Raw genomic sequence first — 22,493 nt, 5'->3', positions numbered from 1 at the left:
TGACTAGAAAAGTTCTTTACATTATTTTTATGGTCTTCCTGCAAAAATATAAACTATTCTAATTTTGACACCTTAATTTTATGATTTAAACGAAATATTATTTTGCCTTAATTTTATTCCAATCCCGTGCATCGCACGGGTGAAATTACTAGTTATAAATAAGATAATAGCTTTTGGATTTATAGAATATATAATTTTGCAATAATATATATATATATATATATATATATATATATATATATATATATATATATATATATATATATATATATATATATATATATATAACACGTCATCAATTGAACTCCAACTAAGCAATTTGGAGATATGACATAGACATTTGCCACATTTCTTTCATAGATGGCATAGATCCCGTTTTTTTATTATATATAGATGGTAAATACAGTTTTATTTACAATATAATAAAAATAAACAAATAAATATGATCCAAATTTATTGAAATAAAAGTATAGAAACTAAAATGACGTACAAATTAATAATAATGTATGTACATATGAACAAAATAGAAAAAAGTAAGCATTATTACTGGACACAAAAATTAATTTTGTTACAAAAATATGTAAACGCTAAATAATCTATTACATGCTCAATCAAGTTCATTAGTTTCAATTTCTTTTTCTTCGAAACCAAGCTTACAATCATCTCACGTATAATCAAAATATGGAAATGCATAACTATTTTTTTCTAAATCCATCCTTAAAATATGCACGGATCATATTTATGCGTGCTATACAACGTCATAGGGCTTCTCTCTTGCTAATGTCGTCGCGTATAACACAAACGATGATATCCATGGATCTGCAAAAAAAAAAAAAGGCGTAAGTTAGATTGTTATATGTTAACATACATAATAAATGAATAACATCATAAATATTCAACGACAAATAAATGTTTCAAGCGAGCACATCGATAAATACTAATTGCATTATGAATTTACAAAACAAAAGGAATAAAAAAAAAGAGTTTTAGATGAGGACCTTAGTTTAGCATGATTATAACAAAATATGTAGATGAAGAGAGAGAGATGAATGAGTTGGGGTTGAGATTGGGGGTATTTATACTTAATTTTCACACACTAAATAAGTAAATAAAATGATTTTAAGGAAATCATATATTGTTTATATTAGTTAATGTATCTATATATATATATATATATATATATATATATATATATATATATATATATATATATATATATATATATATATATATATATATATATATATATATATATATATATATATATATATATATATACTAAAACATGTATACATATATATTTTACCATAATTGGACATAACTAAAATAAATGTAAATTAATTTCATAAAATAAAAAATAGACATGATTGACAACAAATCTGGTGATTGATTTTATTTGATGCAAATTCAAATAACTTATTAATAATAAATAATTGAAAGTCAAACTTTACATAAATTAAAATTAATTATGGTGATATTATTTCTATAAGTTATCAATATATAATAGATATGATATGATGATATATATATGTGTATATACAGATATGTATATATAAATGATTTAGATAATAAATGCATATCCAAATTTTAATAAAAATCAAAACATATGAAATATACACACTATTTTTTATCTTTTTTCTTTTTGGTATTATATTAATAAAAATATAAATTTCATAATATATTAAAATTATTACATTCACTTCATTCATAAAAAAATCATTAACATGTGGTGAAAATCATTAACCGATCAATGTTGGGGGTCAAAGAACTTCATCAAAATTACCAACAGAGGTTATTGGAACACATACACCAATCCTGAAAGATTTTCTCGTATGAATTGGTGTATGTGTTCCAATAACCTCTGTTGGTAATTTTGATGAAGTTGTTTGCTTTTGGTGATCCCCAATATTGATCGGTTAATGATTTTCACCACATGTTAATAATTTTAATATATTATGAAATTTTGGTGATCCCCAAAATTATTACATTCACTTTATTCATAAAAAAACCCATTGGATTTCATCAATGAATCGCGATTTAAAAAAAATACAAAAAAATGCAATATATAGAAAATTACCTGTATGTTTTCGATTTTGCACCATCTTCTCGGTTTTCAGACCTACAGACTCTCCATCGATCTTAGCAATAAGGGGCTATAATTACAGAGTTTGGGTTGAACGAAATGGGTTGACGAGATTTGCAGATTTTTTCCTGTTGTGTCGGTTTGCAGATTTACAACCTTTCTATCGATCTGAGAATTCGGGGGATAGGGTGCGTTGAAAGAAACGAGAGGAGAGGTTTTGCAGTTTCAATCTCACGATTTGAGATTTTTTTGCCTCAATTTTAGCTAAAACCTGATTTAGTGGATAATTATATTTAAGAAGATAATTTTCCTATTTTGCTGCAAAGGGCAAATCAGCCAAAAATATTAGTAGGAAGTTTTAGCAAAATAAGACTTATGACTTGGACTAGGACCTATATAGTTATAAAATGGAGGGTCTATAGAAAATTGGGGCTATTAGTGAGAACCCCCTCTATCATTTTTTTTTTAATAAGGATGGGTCTAGCCCATTTTCACTAATTAGTGATAGACCTATCCCCTCTTTTATTCTAAAATTTACCGTCTCTCCACCATTTTAGTCCCATTTTATTATCCTTTTTTCTTTTTTTCGTTTATTTTTTTTAAAACAAATTTAAAAAAATTAAAAATTAAAAAATGAATTAAATTTTTTTTTCCGGATTGAATTAAAAAATTCTGAAATCAACTACAATATTTCCTAAAACAACTATAATATTTCCGAAAACAACTATAATATTTCCGAAATCAACTATAATATTTCACAAATAAGCTATTTAATTTTTTTTATTATTTCATATTTTTCCATAATCAACTATAAAATTATCGTAAAACAACTACAAAATTGTAGTGCTTAACAAGTTTAACAAAAATTGAAATGAACTGCAGAATTACTAAACAGCTATTATTTTTGTTCATTCTTTCTCGAATCAACTATACAAAATCAAAATCAACTATAAATAGGAAAAATCAACTCTAAAATATCGAAATCAACTATAATTTTTTTTAACAACAACTATAAAACTGTCAAAATCGACTACAAAAAGTCAAAACTAACTACAATTTATAGAAATCAACTAGAAAAGAAAAAACCCAATTGCAACAAAAACTACTATATAATGGAGCAGTTACATCTACGAAAACACGATCTTCCCCCAATCCACGGGCAAAAATCCTTCAACTAAGAAAAAAATCAATTGAACCACCATAAAATGAATAAACTCTGCAAAAAGCTTCCGCCTCGAATCCCATATTCTCTTTATGAAAGGTCCGAATTTCCTCCCCTCGATTTTGCAGTTGGCGCTGAAAAATAAATACGCATAAATTTATGAGTAAGCTAGTAAATTGCCGGATTATGAAAATTAAATAAAATCGACTATAAGTATCCAAACCGACTATAGAGCATAACAATAAATCAATATACTCTCTCATGCTAATCAACTATGAAACAGAAAATTCCATGAAAAAAATACTAAAGCAGCAATAAACTTCACTAATACAATTACAAAACAAAACTCTGTCAATGTACTAAAGCAACAATAAAATTCACAAATAAAACTACACACAAAAATCTATCAATATACCGAAACAACAATAAAACTCCAACTACAGTTATGTACACATACAACATAGAAATCATCAACCTTGGAAAAACAACATAAAACAAAATTGAATCAAAACGGCAGTTAACTCACCGAAGATAATTGATCTACTGTCGATGAAGTCGTATTGCCTCTCCAGATCATCATCGAGAATTGTAGCGGCGGTGGGATCACAGATCCGGCGTCGGAGACGAGCTATGACGATAGAGAGGGATCTACAACCAGATTTGTCGCACGGTTTCGATGTTGTAGTGTCGACGGCGCTCTGAAATCAGAGATTGTGGCGCCGGTGGCGACGGCGGCTGAATCTGTGGAAGATGGGGACCTGCGTGAAAAGAGAGAAAAGGGAGGCTGAGAGAGAGAAAAGAGAGAAATAAATAATAGGTTGAAACGATAGAAATAATTAGGTTAGTTTGAATAGGTATGGAGTAATATGGGCATAACAATTAATAATTTAATAAAATATTAGATTTAATTATGATATGGGGGTTATCACTATTAAAGGGGTTGAATCCCCTCTAATATATCCTAATGTATTGGGGGTTTTTCACTAATAATCCCTAGAAAATTACTCCTTTGTTAAATGCATCAATGTAATTAATGTTAAGGGATTTATTTTTCTCATTAATAAATGAATGATGGTAACCCATTTTGCGTATGGAAATGCATTTTTTAATTTTTTTTTTATAAATGCACAAGTAGGGTAGTTATTTCCTTATTAATACTTGATTTATTGTTTTAGTCGGATGCAAAAGCAATAGTTGTTGGACCTATTATTTATGAAATATATCAATTGCCACTTTAGTTGTATTATTAAGGGGTCATTATAAATAAACTCATTAATGAGTACTTATTCATAAAGAGATCCAGACAAAAAACTCATTTACAATAAGTTCTCACATGGTCCAGATTTTTGTAAAAGACTAAAATAGCCCCTTATATTTTAATATGCTCCAATTTCATCATTAACTTAATTTAACCTTAATTTGACCCCAAATTTCACAAATTATTCAATTTTGACCCAAAAAACTCATTTACAATAAGTCCTCACATGGTCCAGATTTTTGTAAAAGACTAAAATAGCCCCTTACATTTTAATATGCTCCAATTTCATCATTAACTTAATTTAACCTTAATTTGACCCCAAATTTCAGAAATTATTCAATTTTGACCCAAAACTTTTTTTTTTCAAAAAAAAAAAAAAATTCAAACTTTTTTTCCCGCCGGCGTTGACTTTTCATATTTTATTTTCTTGTAACGTTTTTTTTTCTCGTTTAAACAGCAACATTGCTGTGATTGACAGTAATATTAACTATATTACTGTTAAACATAGTAAAATTAACTAATCTACAGTTTAACACAATAATATTGCTATAATAATCTCTAGCACAGTAATATTAACACAGCAAAACTCATTATTATTGTATAATAGAGTAATATTACTATGTTGACCGTTCAACAAATGTAAACATAATAAAAAGCCAAAAGAATTAATATTACTGTGAGTGACAATAATATTACTATAACAACAGTAATATCAACGTCAACCACAGTAATATTACAATAATAGACAGTAATATTATTACGTTACTCCGTGAATAACTCAAACAAACAAAAAAACCTAAACAAAATAATAATATTGATGTGGTTGACAACAATATTACTATAACAATAGTAATATTACCGTCAACCACAGTAATATTATTGTGTTTACAGTAATATTACAATAATAGACAGTAATATTATTACGTTACTCCGTGAATAACTCAAACAAAACAAAAAACCCAAAAAAATAATAATATTGATGTTGTTGACAGTAATATTATTGTGTTTACAGTTATTTTACTGTCAACGAAATAAAAAAAATAACAAAAAATAAAAAATAATAATATTACGTTAATTTACTGTCAACGGCAGAACAATTACATAAATGTATTGTCAAATGCAGTACAATTACATTAATTAACTGTCACTAACAGTATAATTATGTTAATTTACTGTCAGTGACAGCACAATTACAATCAACGTTTAGCGGCGGACGTAAAAAAAAAAAAAAAACTTAACAAAACACTAAAAATGTCAACGCCGGAGACCGCCGGAAACCGGCAAAAAAATACGGAAGAAAAAAAAAAGAAAAGAAAAAAAAAAGTCAACGCCAAAAACCGGCGAAAAAATCCGGAAGAGAAAAAAAAAAATCGAAAAGTCAACGCCGGAATCCGGCGGCAAAAACAAGTTTTTGAAAAGAAAAAATCAAAATTGGATTTTTGTTGTCAAAATTGGATTTTTGTCGACAAAATTGATTAAATTGGGGTTACAATTAAGAATTGGGTATATAGGGTTGGGGGTAATATTGGCATATACATGAATGTTTCCTTTATTTATAATAAATATTAAAGGGATGAGCTTATTGGTGAAAGAGATATAGCCCATAAACCTAGAATAATAAAGATGCTTGGTTGGGACTTGTGCACAAAAATCCCTATTATTAATACATAGGAATTATGTGATGTAAGTTGTTTTTTTGAGATGCCAGTTACAAAACATGTACATGTAATGAGGATGGAAGTTGAGAATTTACTATATTACCCTTAAAAGAACACTTGCTAGAGGGTTTGTTTTTTCTTTTACATACGAAAAGGAACGATACCTCATCCATTATTCACAATTTTATAGATAAAATAAAAATAAAAATAAATACTAGGAAGATGCACGTGCGTTACACGTGTCTAGTTCATTATTATATTAATTTTTATTTTATATATCTCCTTTTGTGTATTTGTCCTTCAAAATATATAATTATTTGAATAAAATATTATATAGGGTGGTAATATACGCAGGCGCTATTTTGGCGTACATGCATTTTTTTACCATAACTTTTTGCATTTTTACTTTTAAGTTTTTACCAGTTTACATTTTGTTTACCAATTCATATAATCATTTAAAAAACGAATTTGAACATTCAATTAAAAAAAAAAAATTAGATATTCAACAATTTTTGAAATGGATCCAACGAATATATAGACCCGTAGGTAATATTTTCGTTTTTTCTCGAATCTTCAAGTACTCGTGTCATGTGCTCGCGTAATATCACACGAGTACTTGATTTTTTTTTCTTGTGGTCGTGTGATTTTGCGCAACCACATGTCATGTGTTCGCGCAAAATCACACGAGGAGATGAATAATTTTTATTTTTTTTGTGTTCGTGTTATTTTATGCGAGCACCTTCTCAGTGGTCGTGTGAATATACGCGAGACTTGAGTCGGTGCTCGTGTAAAATCACGCGAGCACATTTTTTTTTTAATTTTTTTTAAATTATATATATTTTGCTTACTTTATTTATTTGAAAATACGAAGTATACATAACTGTTGATGAAGATACGGAAACATCCGAGTTACATGATTTCAGTCATTTTTTCATAATTTCTGCTGCATTCGAGAGTAAAGATGCACTGGTTGAGTGGGTGATGAACATGGCCGTTAGTCATGGTCATGAGATTAGACGTCAGTCTTTCCACGAAGGCAGACAATATCTGACGTGTAAAAGGGCCTTTAAAGGACGAGGAAAAAATATCGGTATCGTAACAAGTCGGAAGTATGGTTCAATGAAGTGCATGTGTCCTTTTGCGCTATGGGGTAAAGAGGGTCGTGATGGATTATGGCGTCTTACCATTAAAAATTGCAATCATAATCATAATCATCATAAATATCCCCAAGTAATACGTTCGTTAAGTCGCTTGACTCAAGAGCAACGAGAAGTTGCAAAGTTACTGAAAAACAGTCACGTAAAGCCGAAGAAAATTTTACATCACTTGAGACAGACTAATCCGAATACGTCTGCGGCTTTGAGAGATGTGTACAATGAATCTGCAAAAATTAGATGAAAGGAAATGAAATAAAAAAACAGTTGTGCAAACATCTGTGGCACAAACTTAGTGAAAGTGGATACATCAAATGGCATCGAACAAACTCAGCGATACAATGCAAGACGTTATGTTCGCGCACCCCCATTCAATCAACCTTCTGCAATTATTTCCATACATTATATTGATGGATTGCACTTACAAGACTAACAGGTAATATTTATTTAAATGTGAATTTTAATTATTATATTATATGTACGAGTCGATAAAATTATAAATACCTTCATGTAGATATGAAATGCCTCTTTTGGAAATTATTGGGGTTACTCCGGTGGGAAGGAACTTCACTATTGCTGTTGCTTTTATGTCACGTGAAGATGAGGACACTTTTACATGGACGTTGAGATGTTTGCGAGATATATTACCGTCAGAAGCAGAACCAGAAGTGATACTGACAGATCGTGAGTTGGGCCTATTGAAAGCATTGCCTAACGTGTTTCCACAGTTGAATCATATGTTATGTTTATATCACATAAACAGAAACGTTGAGGCAAATGCAACGAAGTTCTTGGGCAGTAAAAATCACGGGTGTGTTGTTCCGGAGGACTGTCTGGGAAGCGTTAGTGAATTCAGAGACTGAGGAAGAGTATGGATTCAATTATAGCGAGATGGTGAGTTTGTACGGGGAATATCCCAAGCTGATAACATACGTCAATTACACGTGGTTGATTTACAAGGAGAGATTTGTAAAGTGTTGGACTAACAACATCGTCCATTTCGGTAACACGACGACAAACATGTATACAACATTTTTTTTAAATATTTGTTATGTAAAATATTACATATATGTATTAATTGATTATTTTTTGAAACAGGGTGGAGAGTGCACATCGTGCATCAAAGAGTTGGTTGAATCATCGACTGGAGCTATTGATACTGTGCAAAATCAACTTGATGCGCAAGTTCACCTTCAAATTAATGAACTGAATGGATAAAACGAGAGAAGCAGAACAGTCAGAATGTACGGTACTTCATATCCGTGTTTTGGTGCTTTGATATGCAACGTATCACATAATGCATTGGATCTTTAGGATAAAGAGTTGGAAAAATTGCAACAGAATCCGGACAGATGTAACTGCTACCTAAGTATAACACATGGTCTCCCGTGTGCGTGTCAAATTGCAGTTAAAATTGCGGAAGGAGATACTTATTACCCCCAATAGATACATCCATTCTGGAGAACATTGACCGTTGAGCCAATGACAATTCCATACCAAGATGAGGAACCGTTTGATCGCGCAATTATAATTAAGAAAGTTCTTTTTGACGAGATCGAGAAATTATTGAAGATTGATTACATGTCTGAAAAAAATGCAGCCAACTATTTACGGAACATATATAGTCCTGCTTCAACACATTTGGGAGAGCCGTCATTTGTGAAAGCAAAGGGACGACCCAAGAATAACGCGATGAGCACATCATGAATCGAAAAATGGAAGTTAAATCATCTTCGGGGTCAAGGGGGCATAACATCCCGACTAAAGAACCGACTGAAGGAACGCCAGAATCGAAGCTCAAAAGGTCGTGGTCGCGGACGTACTAAATCTACGGAATAATCGGTTATAACTGCCCGAGAACGGGTCAATTTCTTTTCCTTTCTTCATTCGTTTCTCGCACAATCTATAGCCTCATATGTTAATGTGAGGGCCGATGGTAATTGTGGGTACATATTCACTGCCGAAATTATTTATGGAAGTAAAGAAAAATGGCCACAAGTAAGAACAAACTTGGTTGCAGAGTTTATGAAGCGTCATCATTTATATGCTGATATGTTTGGTGGAGGTGAAGAGGGTCGTAATGTAGTCACTGATCATATTCTGACATGCATTCATGAAAGCGGACCTGCGCCACGGACCAAATGGATGTCAACAGATATGGGACTGGCAATTTCTACGAGATACAACGCAATGGTGCTAATATTCACTGAGTTTGGTAGTTTAACTTATCTACCTCTAGTTGGGAATCCTGCGTTAACAAATATTATTCATATGTCGTTACATAACTATCATTTCATGATCCTTCGAGTACCGGTTTAGTGCCTTCTACCTCGTCTCCATCCTCAGTGGAGGTATTACACAGCTCCCAATTTACTCGCATTACAAGATTTTGACGCTGATCGACTAGCTTTGTGGACGACGTTAAGTACTAGGTATAGGTAGATTCGGCGTATTTATTTATGTTTTTGGATGTTGAACTTTGTTATTTGGTTTTTTTTTTTATATTTTGTAACATTAAAAAAAGAAAACAAATAATATATATATATATATATATATATATATATATATATATATATATATATATATATATATATATATATATATATATATATATATATATATATATATATATATATATATATATATATATATATATATGTCGACTCGCGTGAATTCACTCTAATGATTGGGAAACTTCTGCCACTAACGGTCCGTCCACTCGCAACCCCATGATGAAAGCAACGTCGTGGAGCGTGATCGTCATCTCTCCCCACGGCATGTGGAAGCTGTTCGTCTCCAGCTGCCACCTCTCCACGAGCGCTAACATTAGTTGGTTATTCATATTGGGGAGCCAATAGTGTTGTAAGTGGTAAAGCCCGGTTCCCTCCAACCTGCTATTCATCATGTCATCCTGCGGGCCGAGGTAGGTTTCCAGTGCTCTATTTCTTAACTCGACCCGTCCAGTAGCACGACGTTCTTAATTAATTGCATTTATTAGATAGCGAAAACACAAATTATAAAAATATATAAAACACGTATTAAAAACAAACTTACATGTCCATCCCAAACATATATCTCTATATGTGACTTGAACCAATGCATAAACTCCAAATTTTTCGGCCCTCCCTCGCACGAACCCTCCAAATACGGCGGACCATCCAAAATTGGAAAATTTATGCCACGACCACCTTTACGTGCCGGCTCCCCACCATCATGATCATCATTGCCGTCATCATTAGCCACCATCTCCTCGTAATCATCGCCGTCATCATTAGTGATATGATCCATCCATGCATCCAAGTTAGGGACGAGCTGAACAATGTGCAAACTCACATTGTGCATGTTGATGAGATTGCGGTGATTGTGAAGTTAACTTTCGTCTTGGCTCAACAAAACGATGATCAAGATCGCACTTGGAGGGATGTCATTGAGTTTGAGAGTTGTGTTAGTTGGCTGCCAATGAGAGAGATCGATCAATCATGAGATTGAATGTATTTATATTCCTTTTTATATTTGTCCGGATTCGAGGATGAATCATTTTAAAGAGGGGTGGTATGATACGATCCACACAAGCTCAAAGATGAAGAATTGGAAGAAGACAGCGAGTGAGATTAATGGAGTCGTTCGTGTTGGAATTGAATAATAAAAGCTCGAATCAGGCCTTTGAAGAGTCCTTGTTGAGGAATTGGAACAAAAGAAAGAGAAGAATTCGTTGGACAAGTCGAATTCCATGCATCCGAGACTCTCGCCTATTTCTGGCCGTTTATCCATTCGGGTTATAACTCCCTCATATGACGTCCAATTAAGGTGTTTCTAATTGATATGGAAAGCCAACTGGAAGTTCTACAACTTTTATGTTTTGTGCGGAGAGAGATTCGAAGTGTAACAGTGTCCTAATGAAGCTTGAAGTTCATGCACGTGCACAACCAATTGTCTACGCGAGATTATAAGGGTGATCGAGAAGTCGACTTGAAGATCAAGTTACTTAATTTAAATCTGCACGTTTTAATTTAGGATTTATTATGTTTTTATTATTTTAGAGTTCTTTATGGTTAAGATTTTCTTATTTATTAGTTTCCTTATTATACATTGAGTAGATGGCAAATAAGCTCATGACAAGGGCACTTAATTAAAAGAGGGACATCCAACTTTTTTGTCTTTCAAATAAATCCAGCCCATTCAAACTTATTTGCAAATAAGGAAAATCCTTTTATATATACCAAAATTACCCCCAATTCATTGAAACCCAATTCAACTCCAATTTCATGATGTACACCCCAATTTAGCCCAATTTCATCAATTAACCAATTTTAACCGTAATTTCAATTTTGACCCCAATTTTGACCTGCCACCACCGGAGACCGCCGGTCGCCGGCGTTGACCGCCGGTCTACGGCGTTGATCTTTTTTTTTTTTTTTTTTTTGAATTTTTTTTTTTCCTGAAATTTTTTTCCGGCCGGTCAACTGCTGGAGACCGTCGGTCTCCGGCGTTGACTTTTTGTTTGTTTATTTTTTTTTTATAATTTTGTTTTTTCTTAAAAAAAACATTTTAATTAATATTACTGTCTTGGCTGCTAAATTATTGTCTCCGGCAGTTATTTAACTGTCGGAGACAGTAATTTAACTGTTAATTGACTTTTTTTTTCTTCAAAAATATTTTAATTAATATTATTGTATTTGTTGCTATATGCAGTTATTAACTGTCGGAGACACTAATTTAACTGTTAATTGACTTTTTTATTCTAAAAAAAATATTTTTAATTAATATTACTGTATTCGTAGCTAAATTACTGTCTCCAGCAGTTATTTAACTGTTAATTGACTTTTTTTTTCTTAAAAAAAATTATTTTAATTAATATTACTGCCTTGGATGCTAAATTACTGTCTCCAATAGTAATTTAACTGTCTTAGACAATAATATTAATAATATTACTGTTCGGGAAAATAATATTCATAATATTACTGTCCCAAACAGTAATATTACTGTCTGAGACAGTAATTTAGTAGCCAAGACAGTAATATTAATTAAAATATTTTTTTAAGAAAAAAAAATTCAAAAAAAAAAAGTCAACGACGGAATCTGGCCGGAAAAAAAAACATTTTAGAAAAAAAATTATTTTCTGAAAAAAAAAATTTGGGGGTTAATGTGATATATTTGTTTAAATCCAGGGTCAATGTGTAATATTAAGGAAGTTAGAGCATAATGGGTGAAATTGATAAGAATTATATTATGGAGGGTATTTTAGACTAAAGACATGGGGATGGGTTTAATTGATAGACTATTTTTTTTGTGGACCAAAATGCATTTAAGTCCCATGTGATGGGCATTTTTGCCATTCCCCCTTATACATTAGGTAGGAGTCATTTTCCTTGTGAAAAAAAAAAGTCTTTTTAGATCTTATAAATAGGTTGCCAATTTGGCTTATTTTATGGACGAATTTTTATGATATTTTGAGTATTTGGTGAGATCAATTCTCCTTCGCTGTTCTACAACATTCTTCGGGATTTTACAAGTGGATTCTTTTAGTTTTCTTAGTGCCATAATATTGGTTGCTGGTTCTTTATAACCACGGGGTCAATATTATATTTCACCTTAATAATAATGGATTCTAGCTCTTTATAGCTATGGGGTCATTATTCCGTGCTTACGCCAAACTTGAATCTTTGTTTTTTGGTGTCTTCGATCTTGCTTCTGCGTAGGGTATTGGGTCTCGTGACAAGTTCTACGGGGTTCGTATCAATTAGCCACCATCTCCTCGTCATCATCGGATGCGTACTGCAAGTAAGTACGAACATGACCGACTTGAAGATCATCAGAAGGCCTGACTCCGACTGCATTACCTTCTTCCCTCGCTCTCTTTGCTTCTTCTATTGCCGTCGCTTTCCTTCTACGATCGGATGTCCAATACGATCCGGATCATCCTGATTGTTCGACTTCCGACCCAAAGCTTTCATTAAATTCTTACATTTTCCCGCAACTTATCTCATTAAACGTTTCCCTCTTACTCCGGCCATCTACAATTTAACAGAAAAACTATATTAGTATTTAATTTAAAAATAAATAAAAAATTAAAGTTGCTCGTGTGAAAACATGCGAGCAGACCACTTTTGCTCGTGTGCAGGCACGCGAGGAAAATAGATCTGCTCGCGTGTTTTCACACTAGTAGCAAAAAAAATAAAAATAAAAAAATTGGAGCTTGTGTGATTTTAGGCGAGCTCGATGAACTGAGCTCGCGTGGTTTGACACGAGCACAAACCCCCTTTTCCTATAATAACACACAACATTTTTTAATAGTTTTCAATAAAAAACATACGTATTTTCAAAAAAATAAATAAAATTACATTCATCTACTTGCGTGGTTCTACACGAGTAACTCCAGTGTACTCGTGTAGAATCTCGCGAGTAAAACCAAATGCTTCGTTTTAAAAACGAAAATCAATAATCGTAATCTACGTGACGAAACATTCAAAAAAATGTAAGAATTACCTCCGATCTGTTATCGTCTCGGTCGGGATCTGAAATCGAAGTCCAAGAGCTTGAGAGAGTTTTTGAGGATATTTACCTTTTGATTTTTAAATAATGGTAAAAAAAAAAGTGCATGCACGATTAAATGGTGCCTGCACAAATCATTTCAGTATTATAAATAGACCAGAGGTTTTGGTATAAAGTTCTTACAAGGATGCTACAATAAAATCAGAACTTGCAGTACTTTCGTGATTTGTATAATTATAAGACCGCGACTCCAAATTTCACGCTACAACCATAAACAAATAGAGATTGCATGCTACTGTCAGAACTTCCTAGGAAAAAAATTTAGATCATGCTATGTTACAATTCATAACTTTCGAAGAGATCATAGCAAATCTATGATTTAATAGAGTAAAAAACAGTCGCCCACAAACTAAGGATCGATTTGCACTTTGCCCCCCTATGCAAAATTGTTTTGTATGTTTTTATGTAAACTTGTTCTTTCATTGCACCATGCCCGAAAATTGGTATTTTCAGAGAATTTGCAGCTGAAACCTAGGCATGCACGAATCTCGTGAGTTTTTTGCCAGGGACCCTTATATACTTCATTTACGTTATTCTTCACCACCTCCGCGTAGTGTCATCCATCTTCGATCATCAGCCAATCCTCCTTACCCTTCGTACTCCTCCTTCAATTTATGTTCTAATTTTTTCACTTATTCCTTTAAAAAATTCTCTACAAAACTAAACAAAATTTTCAACAACACATAGCTCTACAATAATCTTACTCTATATTTGCTGCCCCTCCACAGCTGAAGTACTCTTCTTCAAAACCATGAGAGGGAGAATCCAGTATTTTCGTTTGCATTTTTTCTCTTTCGTACTGCTATATTATGTGTTGGTTCTGGAACTTCTTACATTATTTATTATGCTATATTTATTTTTTTCATGTATATATATCGACTGCAGTGAGGAATATATAGTTCTTGCCTATATATAATTTAGTTCAAATTTATATATACAATTTGAATGAATGAACACCTCCACATATATGTTGGGTACAAAGTCCCAATTTTTTATTGTTGACATCTATCTTATCGGTTATTAATTAATGTGCATGGTGTTATATTTTGAAACCTATTTGTCATGATTTTAATGAATGAACACCTTGTCAAAACATTATGTAAATCCCAATTTGTAATTATGTTTAAGTTGCTCTAATAATAAATTTAAAAAAATCATACAAGCTCATTAATTTTTTCATTTTTTGAAAAATTATAAATTCAATAGATTCATTAACTAGTTCAAAATACACGCAAATTAATGAACTGTATATTGTTTGGATCAATATATTTTGTAAAATCATAATCCGAACTACCAAAAATGATTGATTAGAATAAGATCGGAGTTTGAGAGAGAGATGGAGTTTTCCATCACATAATTTGTAAACCTAACTGATAAGATGATTGGGTTTGAAAGAATCAACGGTATGAATATAATATCATGAAGTGCCTCCCCAACACCAAAAAACTTTATATATACATATATATATATATATATATATATATATATATATATATATATATATATATATATATATATATATATATATATATATATATATATTAAGTATTAAACTGTGTAAAAATCGTATTCGACTACGTATGTAAGGATTTTTACATGCGTGGAGCTTTCGAGGAATCTCACTAATTAACTCCAAACTAAATTTCTTGTTTGTCATTCTTTATTTTTAATTTTTTTTTCCATTTATTTATTTATTACTTTACGTTGTAGGTGTACAGAAGACCAGGTCGATGTGCCGCCGTCAGTGCGATTGTGTCGGTAATGTGATGTGGTGCTTAGTGATAGCTCGGAATGTACCAACAAGCAAACAGAGAAGCGTCAAAGAAGCCTGGAGAGAGGATCAAATGTATTATAACCTCAAACAAATACTGCGATGATGCGCCGGTGGCTGACAATGTTGGGGGCGTCTGTCTCTTACGAAAGCCACAAGGCAGATGGTGATGTTCTGGTGTCCGCTTGTGGTGGTGGTAGTGGCTATGTGCCGGTGGCCGCTTGCGATGGTTGTTGTTGTGGTTGTGGCTGGGTAATGGGCAAGACGCGTCGGAGGTGGGATTGTGTCTAGAAGTTTCTTCATTGTCCAAATCTTAGAAATTGGAGACTTCAAGCTGAACACTCCTAGTTTGGTTGCCAGAAGATGTATTCCTCTTTTGTGACATTACCTTTCACTCTCCGATATATAGAAAACCAATAATAATTGGCTTTTTATAGTGAAAGGTGCCGGCATAATAAACCCAACAGTAAACGGGTCGTAACGCCGTTGTAACATAAAATAAAATATAGTAGCATGGATCATAGTTCTATGCATACTATTTCATCCCTGTAATTAACTAGTATAATTAATTTAATCATATAGTTGAGAGTACGTCTATATAGAATTTCATAAAAATTCTAATTTCCCTAGTTACATTTAGAAGATAAGTCGAATATAGTGATCTTTGGCGGATTTTTTTAGAAAAATATACAACTTTGTGACAAGTTCTTAATTATTTCTAGAAAATGTGCGTTTAAAAAATAATATACTTATGGTTTTGAATATTTTGGTGCAAAGTGAAAATTAAATACACTATGCACCCTCAAAGTATAATAAATCATTCATATGTACCCAGAATTGAATTTTTCATGAGTTTACAAGGGTAACTTTATTTCTTATTGCTCGATCATTCAAAATGTACGCCGAATCGAATTTTCAAAATTGAATCACGAAATTGGCAAGAACGATGCATGTTCTTGAGGAGGGCAAAATTGTCAAATCCCACTTTTCACCCCTACAATTATGTGGTGCAAATCGGGAGTCAGAAACACATAATAATCTAGATTTTAAAATCTTGTGATTTAACAATTTAACTGAAATAAAGAAAGCTTGCATCAGATCTGGAAAGAGAACGAACACATTCATCTATAATTACGAAACAAACGTAATCTTCTTACATTGATGTACAAACAAAAAGCTCATGTCCACAAAGGCAACATACAAAAACACGAACTAATAGTATTCACTAGTCCCTTTCACAATTAACTCACATCTTTCACCGTAAGAATTTTTTTCGATATATAGAAACCAATAATAATTGGGTTTTTATAGTGAACGATGCCGACATAATAAACCCAACAGTAAATGGGCCGGCGCCGTAACGCCGTTGTAACATAAAATATAGTAGCATGTATCATAGTCTATGTATACTATTTCATCCCTGTAATTAACTAGTATGATTAATTTAATCATATAGTTGAGAGTGAGTCTATACAGAATTTCATAAAAAATCTAATTTCCTTAGTTACATTTAAATGATAAGTCGAATATAGTGATCTTTGAAGGAATTTTTAGAAAACTTTACAACTTTGTGACAAGTTTTTAATTATTTCTAGAAAATGTGCGTCTACAAAATAATCTACTTATGGCTTTAAATAGTTTGGTGCAAAGTGAAAATTAAAGACACTGTGCACGCTCAAAGTACAATTAATTATTCATAAGTACCATGAATTGAATTTTTCAAAATTTTACAACGGTAAATTTTTTTCTTATTGCACGATCATTCAAAATGTACCCCGAATCGAATTAACAAAATTGAATCAAGAAATTGGCCTGAATGATGCATGTGCTTGAGGAGCGCAAAATTGTCAACTCACCTCGCTTTTAACCCCTACATTTATGTGGTGCAAATCGCGAGTCATAAACACATAGTAATCTAGATTTTAGAATCTTGTGATTTAACAATTTAACTGAAATAAAGAAAGATTGCATCAAATCTAGAAAGAGAACGAACACATTCATCGATAATTACGAAACAAACATAATCTTTTTACATTGATGTACAAACAAAAAGCTTATGTTCAGAAAGACAACAAAACAAAAACTCGAACCAATAGTATTCACTAGTCTCTTTCACAATTAACTCACATCCTTCACGTTAAGAAATTTTTTCGATTTCAAACTCTGCTATAACCAACACCAAACACACACATATATGCCCGCTCTTAAACAGAAATAGTATCGTAACATGTACAAAACCTTGTATATAATAATCGAATCAATAATTGGATCAATTCACTAGCACATTAATAAAAGAGCATCACGAGTTCGACCAAGCAGATTCAATGTGTTGCAGCTATGTGATTCCTCGTTAAACTAGCAAGACCGAGTCGTTCTTATGGCAATGCACCCTCAACATAATTATCCGGCAAAGTTTTTTTTCGTTTTTTTACGATAAGAAATCCACGATAAGGGATCTATGGTTCTTGCATAACATTCTTATTAATTTAATATCGAGCGAGTGGCTTGCAAAATCTCGCATCAACCACAGTAACTTCAATACCAAGCTTCAAAAGAAGATTATGTGCTCTAGGACAATTTTGTACTGTCAAACCAAATCCCAACAAAGACATATCTTTAACTTCTACAAGTACTCTCCCTTTGCCAACCTGTTCGATCACTTATTAGTTACGACATAAAAAAAACGAAAAAAAAAATTAGATTGTATGTTTACCTCAATGGGTTCTCTGACATATGGTGTATGGTTTGTCGAAAGCAAACTGGTCGGTCATCAATGTTGACTGTAGTGTTGACCATACGAGAAAGCTCAGTCTCATCCGACGGTGCCATCACAATCATGTTCGGTAAACATGACATAAACGTTATATTGAACGGTCCAGAATGAGTTGCCCCATCGGACCCCACTAGACCTGCACTCGTAATTACAAAACATACCGGAATCTTCTACCTATCCACATCATGAACTACCAGAGAAAGGTTTTATCAGAGATATATATTAAAAATAAAAAAATCTTTAAAAGAAATTATGGAATGAGATGAAAACCTGGTCGTATGCTCTTCGAAGGAATGCCGATGGGATAATACAAAGGGATTTTAATACTATCAGAAGTTATGATGAAGATGAACATTGAAGAAGAAGAAGAAGAAGAGAGGATGCAATTTTTATTAAAGTGGAAAGTCTAAGCTACAACTCAATGTTAACTACTATTTATATACAATAAAACTAACTAACTAATCTTTATATTTACAGAGTAATATTTACTTCTAATGCAGAGATAAAAACGTTACACGAAAACACAACTCTTATTATATAAATTACTACACACTCTTATTATGTAAAACACAACTTTAGTGCTATTAAATCCACCGCATGCTAGATCATCGGAGAAAGTAACTTGGTGCTGCTCCGCCATGCCGACATGGAAAAACTTGTCCGTTAAACTATCTTTCAATAATTGAAACGAAGGTTCCATTCCCATTCCTGCATGCACCACTACAATATCTTCATCTTTTCTTGATTATGTGATCAAAGCCTCCGCAAAGTGATCACAATATGTTTGCGGTCTGGAATTTCCGTTTAGTGGCTCATTGTTAAAGAAACCTATTTATCAAGAAAATCGAAGATAAATACATTAACTATTTAAATCCGATATAATATTAAGAAATGCAGGACATTTAGTATTACTCGAGTGGTTTGGTAAGAGGAAGGTAATTTTGAAACGTAGTTACTATGATGATGAGCCCTTTGCATTTTCAGCTATATGCGTGGAAATGCTTATGGTAATTTTTTGTTTAGTACGAACATTAAGAATCACAATCACCATAAGTTAGTGTGTTCTAATGAAAGACGTAATGAATCATGAATATTATGGTCATATAGCTTCTACGGGTGGAAAGTGGATGGATCGAATCGCATTAGGAAAAAAGTCTTAATTTTTCGGAAGTGAAAAACTAATTCTAATCCTCTTCCAACAAAATCGAAAAACTGAGAATTGAATGAAAAAACTTATTAGATATATCTTATATATCTACATATAAAATGTAGATAGATTTGACTAAAAATAAAATTTAATTAGTTCAAAAATTTGATTATTTTCTTTAAATCTTATCTTATTAACAAAAGAAAGGCAGCTCAAGAAATGCGAAGGGCAATTTTTCCAACTCATTCGAAAGTTATTGTTTTCAATAACTTATTTAATATATCTATATATAATATAAAAAGAGGATCTATGCCCTCAATGATTGATATGTGGCAAATGATGATGTCATTTATCAAAATTGCTTAGTTGGAGTTCAATTGATGATGTGGATTCTTCAATTGGTGAGTTGTCAATTTTATTTTGGTATGTATTTAAGTTATTTCCTATTTAACATTTATACACTCATTTAAACAATTACCACATGTATATATATTATTTCCAAAGTTAATATTTTATAAATTTGAAATAAAAAAATCTTATTTATATTTTCAGTATTTCAAAATACATTTATTGAAAAAATTGATGATACTCAATTTTTTTTTTTACGAATATTCAAATAATTTTCAGAATTTTTTTTAATATTAAAATATTAAAATAAAGGAATACAATTGTTTTTTTTTTTTTTGAATTTTCAATATTTTGGAATATTCGAATATCCATTCAATAAAAAAATTGGGATATCTGTATAAAATGAATATATTAATGAATTAATATATATTTCATATTATTTTCATTTAAATAAATATATATATATATATATATATATATATATATATATATATATATATATATATATATATATATATATATATATATATATATATATATATATATATGTTGTTTTATATATTATGAAATTTATATTTTTATTCATATAATACCAATCAATGTTGGGATCACCAAAAGCAAAGAACTTCATCAAAATTACCAACAGAGGTTATTGGAACACATACACCAATTCATACGAGAAAAGCTTTCAGGACACAAATTTTCAACGAATTTCAACATAGAGAACCACAATTTTATGATTTTCAAAATTATTATCCAATGCAGCAACAAAGCAGTAATGAACAACTTGATTAGAAATCCCTCATTACCGAATTCATGAAGTCCACTCAAACATCATTTCAAAACATGGAGATACAATTGGAAGAGATATCGCTCAAATTAAAATCCGAGTCTCTGAAAAATATTCCAGACGATATCGGCGATGGTTGTGTCAAAGAAAATTCCGGTGAAGCCTGCAGAAAGAAAAATCTTCTATGTCCAGAAAATAGTGTCGTTAAGAGACAAATAAACATTACAAATACACTTGATCATGATGAATTTGATAATGCAATGGAGTTAGACCCCGAAGAGGCCTAAAAAACAAGAAGGATATGGATGTAATGATTGAAGATATTCTAGTTTTGGACCCTATCATTGTTTCAAATATGGATTTGAAGGCTTCAATAGTGGTTGTTGAGAAGGATAGTGTGTTCGAGGTGGAGGTTATACGCAGACTGGAGATTTTTGTATACCGATTTGAGGAAGCGAATGACGAAGATCCTACCTTAGTATTGTACCGACTGCTTATTAAGAGAAAAGGGTACCTGCTAAGGTGGATGTAGACACTGACATATTGCAACTCTATCCATGCATTAGTTGAAAGAGATGTAGAGAAAACAAATGGATGGATGTCTAATTTACAAGATTTTTTATTGGACATAACAGTTCCGAAGAAGCAAAGCCTGGCTGAAGACTAAAAACTTAGCGCTTCTTGGGAGGCAACCCGAGCATTTATCGTTTTTCTTATTTTCTTTTGTTTATATCTTTTCTTAGAATTTTAATAAGCATGCAAACTAATAATTTAATCTTGTTTCAATTTTCAGGTCGAAAATCAAACATTAAGTGATTGGACGTTAAAGGTGGAGCAAACGAACATCAAAGAGTGCAACCCACATGAAAGAGTGCTTCCCAGAGAAGAACCTTACGACTTGTCAGGTGTTTTATATCCTTGAAATTCGTGGGAATTACATTGAGGGCAATGTAAATTTTAAGTTTGGGGTGAAAAATTTACTTGCTTTTCTGTGCTTTAGTTGTTTGTTAGTTTACATGCCTTAGAATTTTTATTTTAACATTAGTTGTTCTTTTCGCTTATTTATTGCTTTTAAAAAAATTGTGGTTAAGATAAATATTTCGATGAATCATGATGATGAAATTAGATGGTTTGTGTTTAACGATTAAATTCCTTGCTTTGTCTTGATTATGATTAAATTTTGGTGAGCTTTCAATTCAAAGTGTCGTAGGAATGAGTCATTGTCAAAAATCACGAATTATGCGTTGCTTTGGTAGAAAGTTTTGTGGTTTAAAATTTGGAGTTAATTTATGCCATATCATATGATGTTTGGTTTTAGAACTTGTCTTAGGAATTTTCAAAGTGAAATATTGAATCGTTGAGTAAATTGGGAAGTGATTTGGGCTTTCTTTGAACCGTTTGAGCCTTTCAAGCCTACCTTTAAATCTTTATTCTTCGAACTTCGATTGAGCCTTGGATAAACGGTGTTCTTTCATTTAGCCATGTTTAACGGGTAGAATAGAAGTAAATTTCTTGAACATATCCCTTGGAGTATGGTCGGAAAAAAATAATGAATTCCTGTTCTTCTTCGTAAGAACAAATAATAAAAAAAAAATTATAATAAAAAAGAAGAAGAAGAAGAGGAGAAATAGAAGGGAAGGAAAGGACTTGGAAAATTTTTTAAAATCGAAACTCGAACCATCACTCCAAGAGCAAAAGTGGAGACTTTTGATCTCTTGAAAATCGAGTTAGGTAATAAGCCCTTAGAGGTGAAGCAATAATTCCAAAAGCTATATCACAGCAAAAACAACTCGAGTC

At 31.9% G+C, this 22,493-nt stretch overlaps 1 long non-coding RNA gene across 1 annotated transcript; it reads right to left on the bottom strand.

The window, feature by feature from the left end:
* Positions 1–529: 529 nt before the first annotated feature.
* On the bottom strand, positions 530–2,187 carry LOC148765735 (uncharacterized). The gene is made up of 2 exons (XR_016035188.1): positions 2,078–2,187; positions 530–819 (listed from the first exon to the last, which is right to left on the bottom strand). It is a non-coding gene; the product is annotated as an uncharacterized LOC148765735 (long non-coding RNA).
* Positions 2,188–22,493: the final 20,306 nt, after the last annotated feature.

This window comes from Erythranthe guttata, chromosome 13 (assembly GCF_056151865.1).
Source record: "Erythranthe guttata isolate IM_541 chromosome 13, IM_541, whole genome shotgun sequence".
Taxonomy (NCBI): Eukaryota; Viridiplantae; Streptophyta; class Magnoliopsida; order Lamiales; family Phrymaceae; genus Erythranthe; species Erythranthe guttata.
The sequence above is the reverse complement of the archived record's forward strand: the minus strand, read 5'-3'. Positions and strand labels throughout refer to the sequence as shown.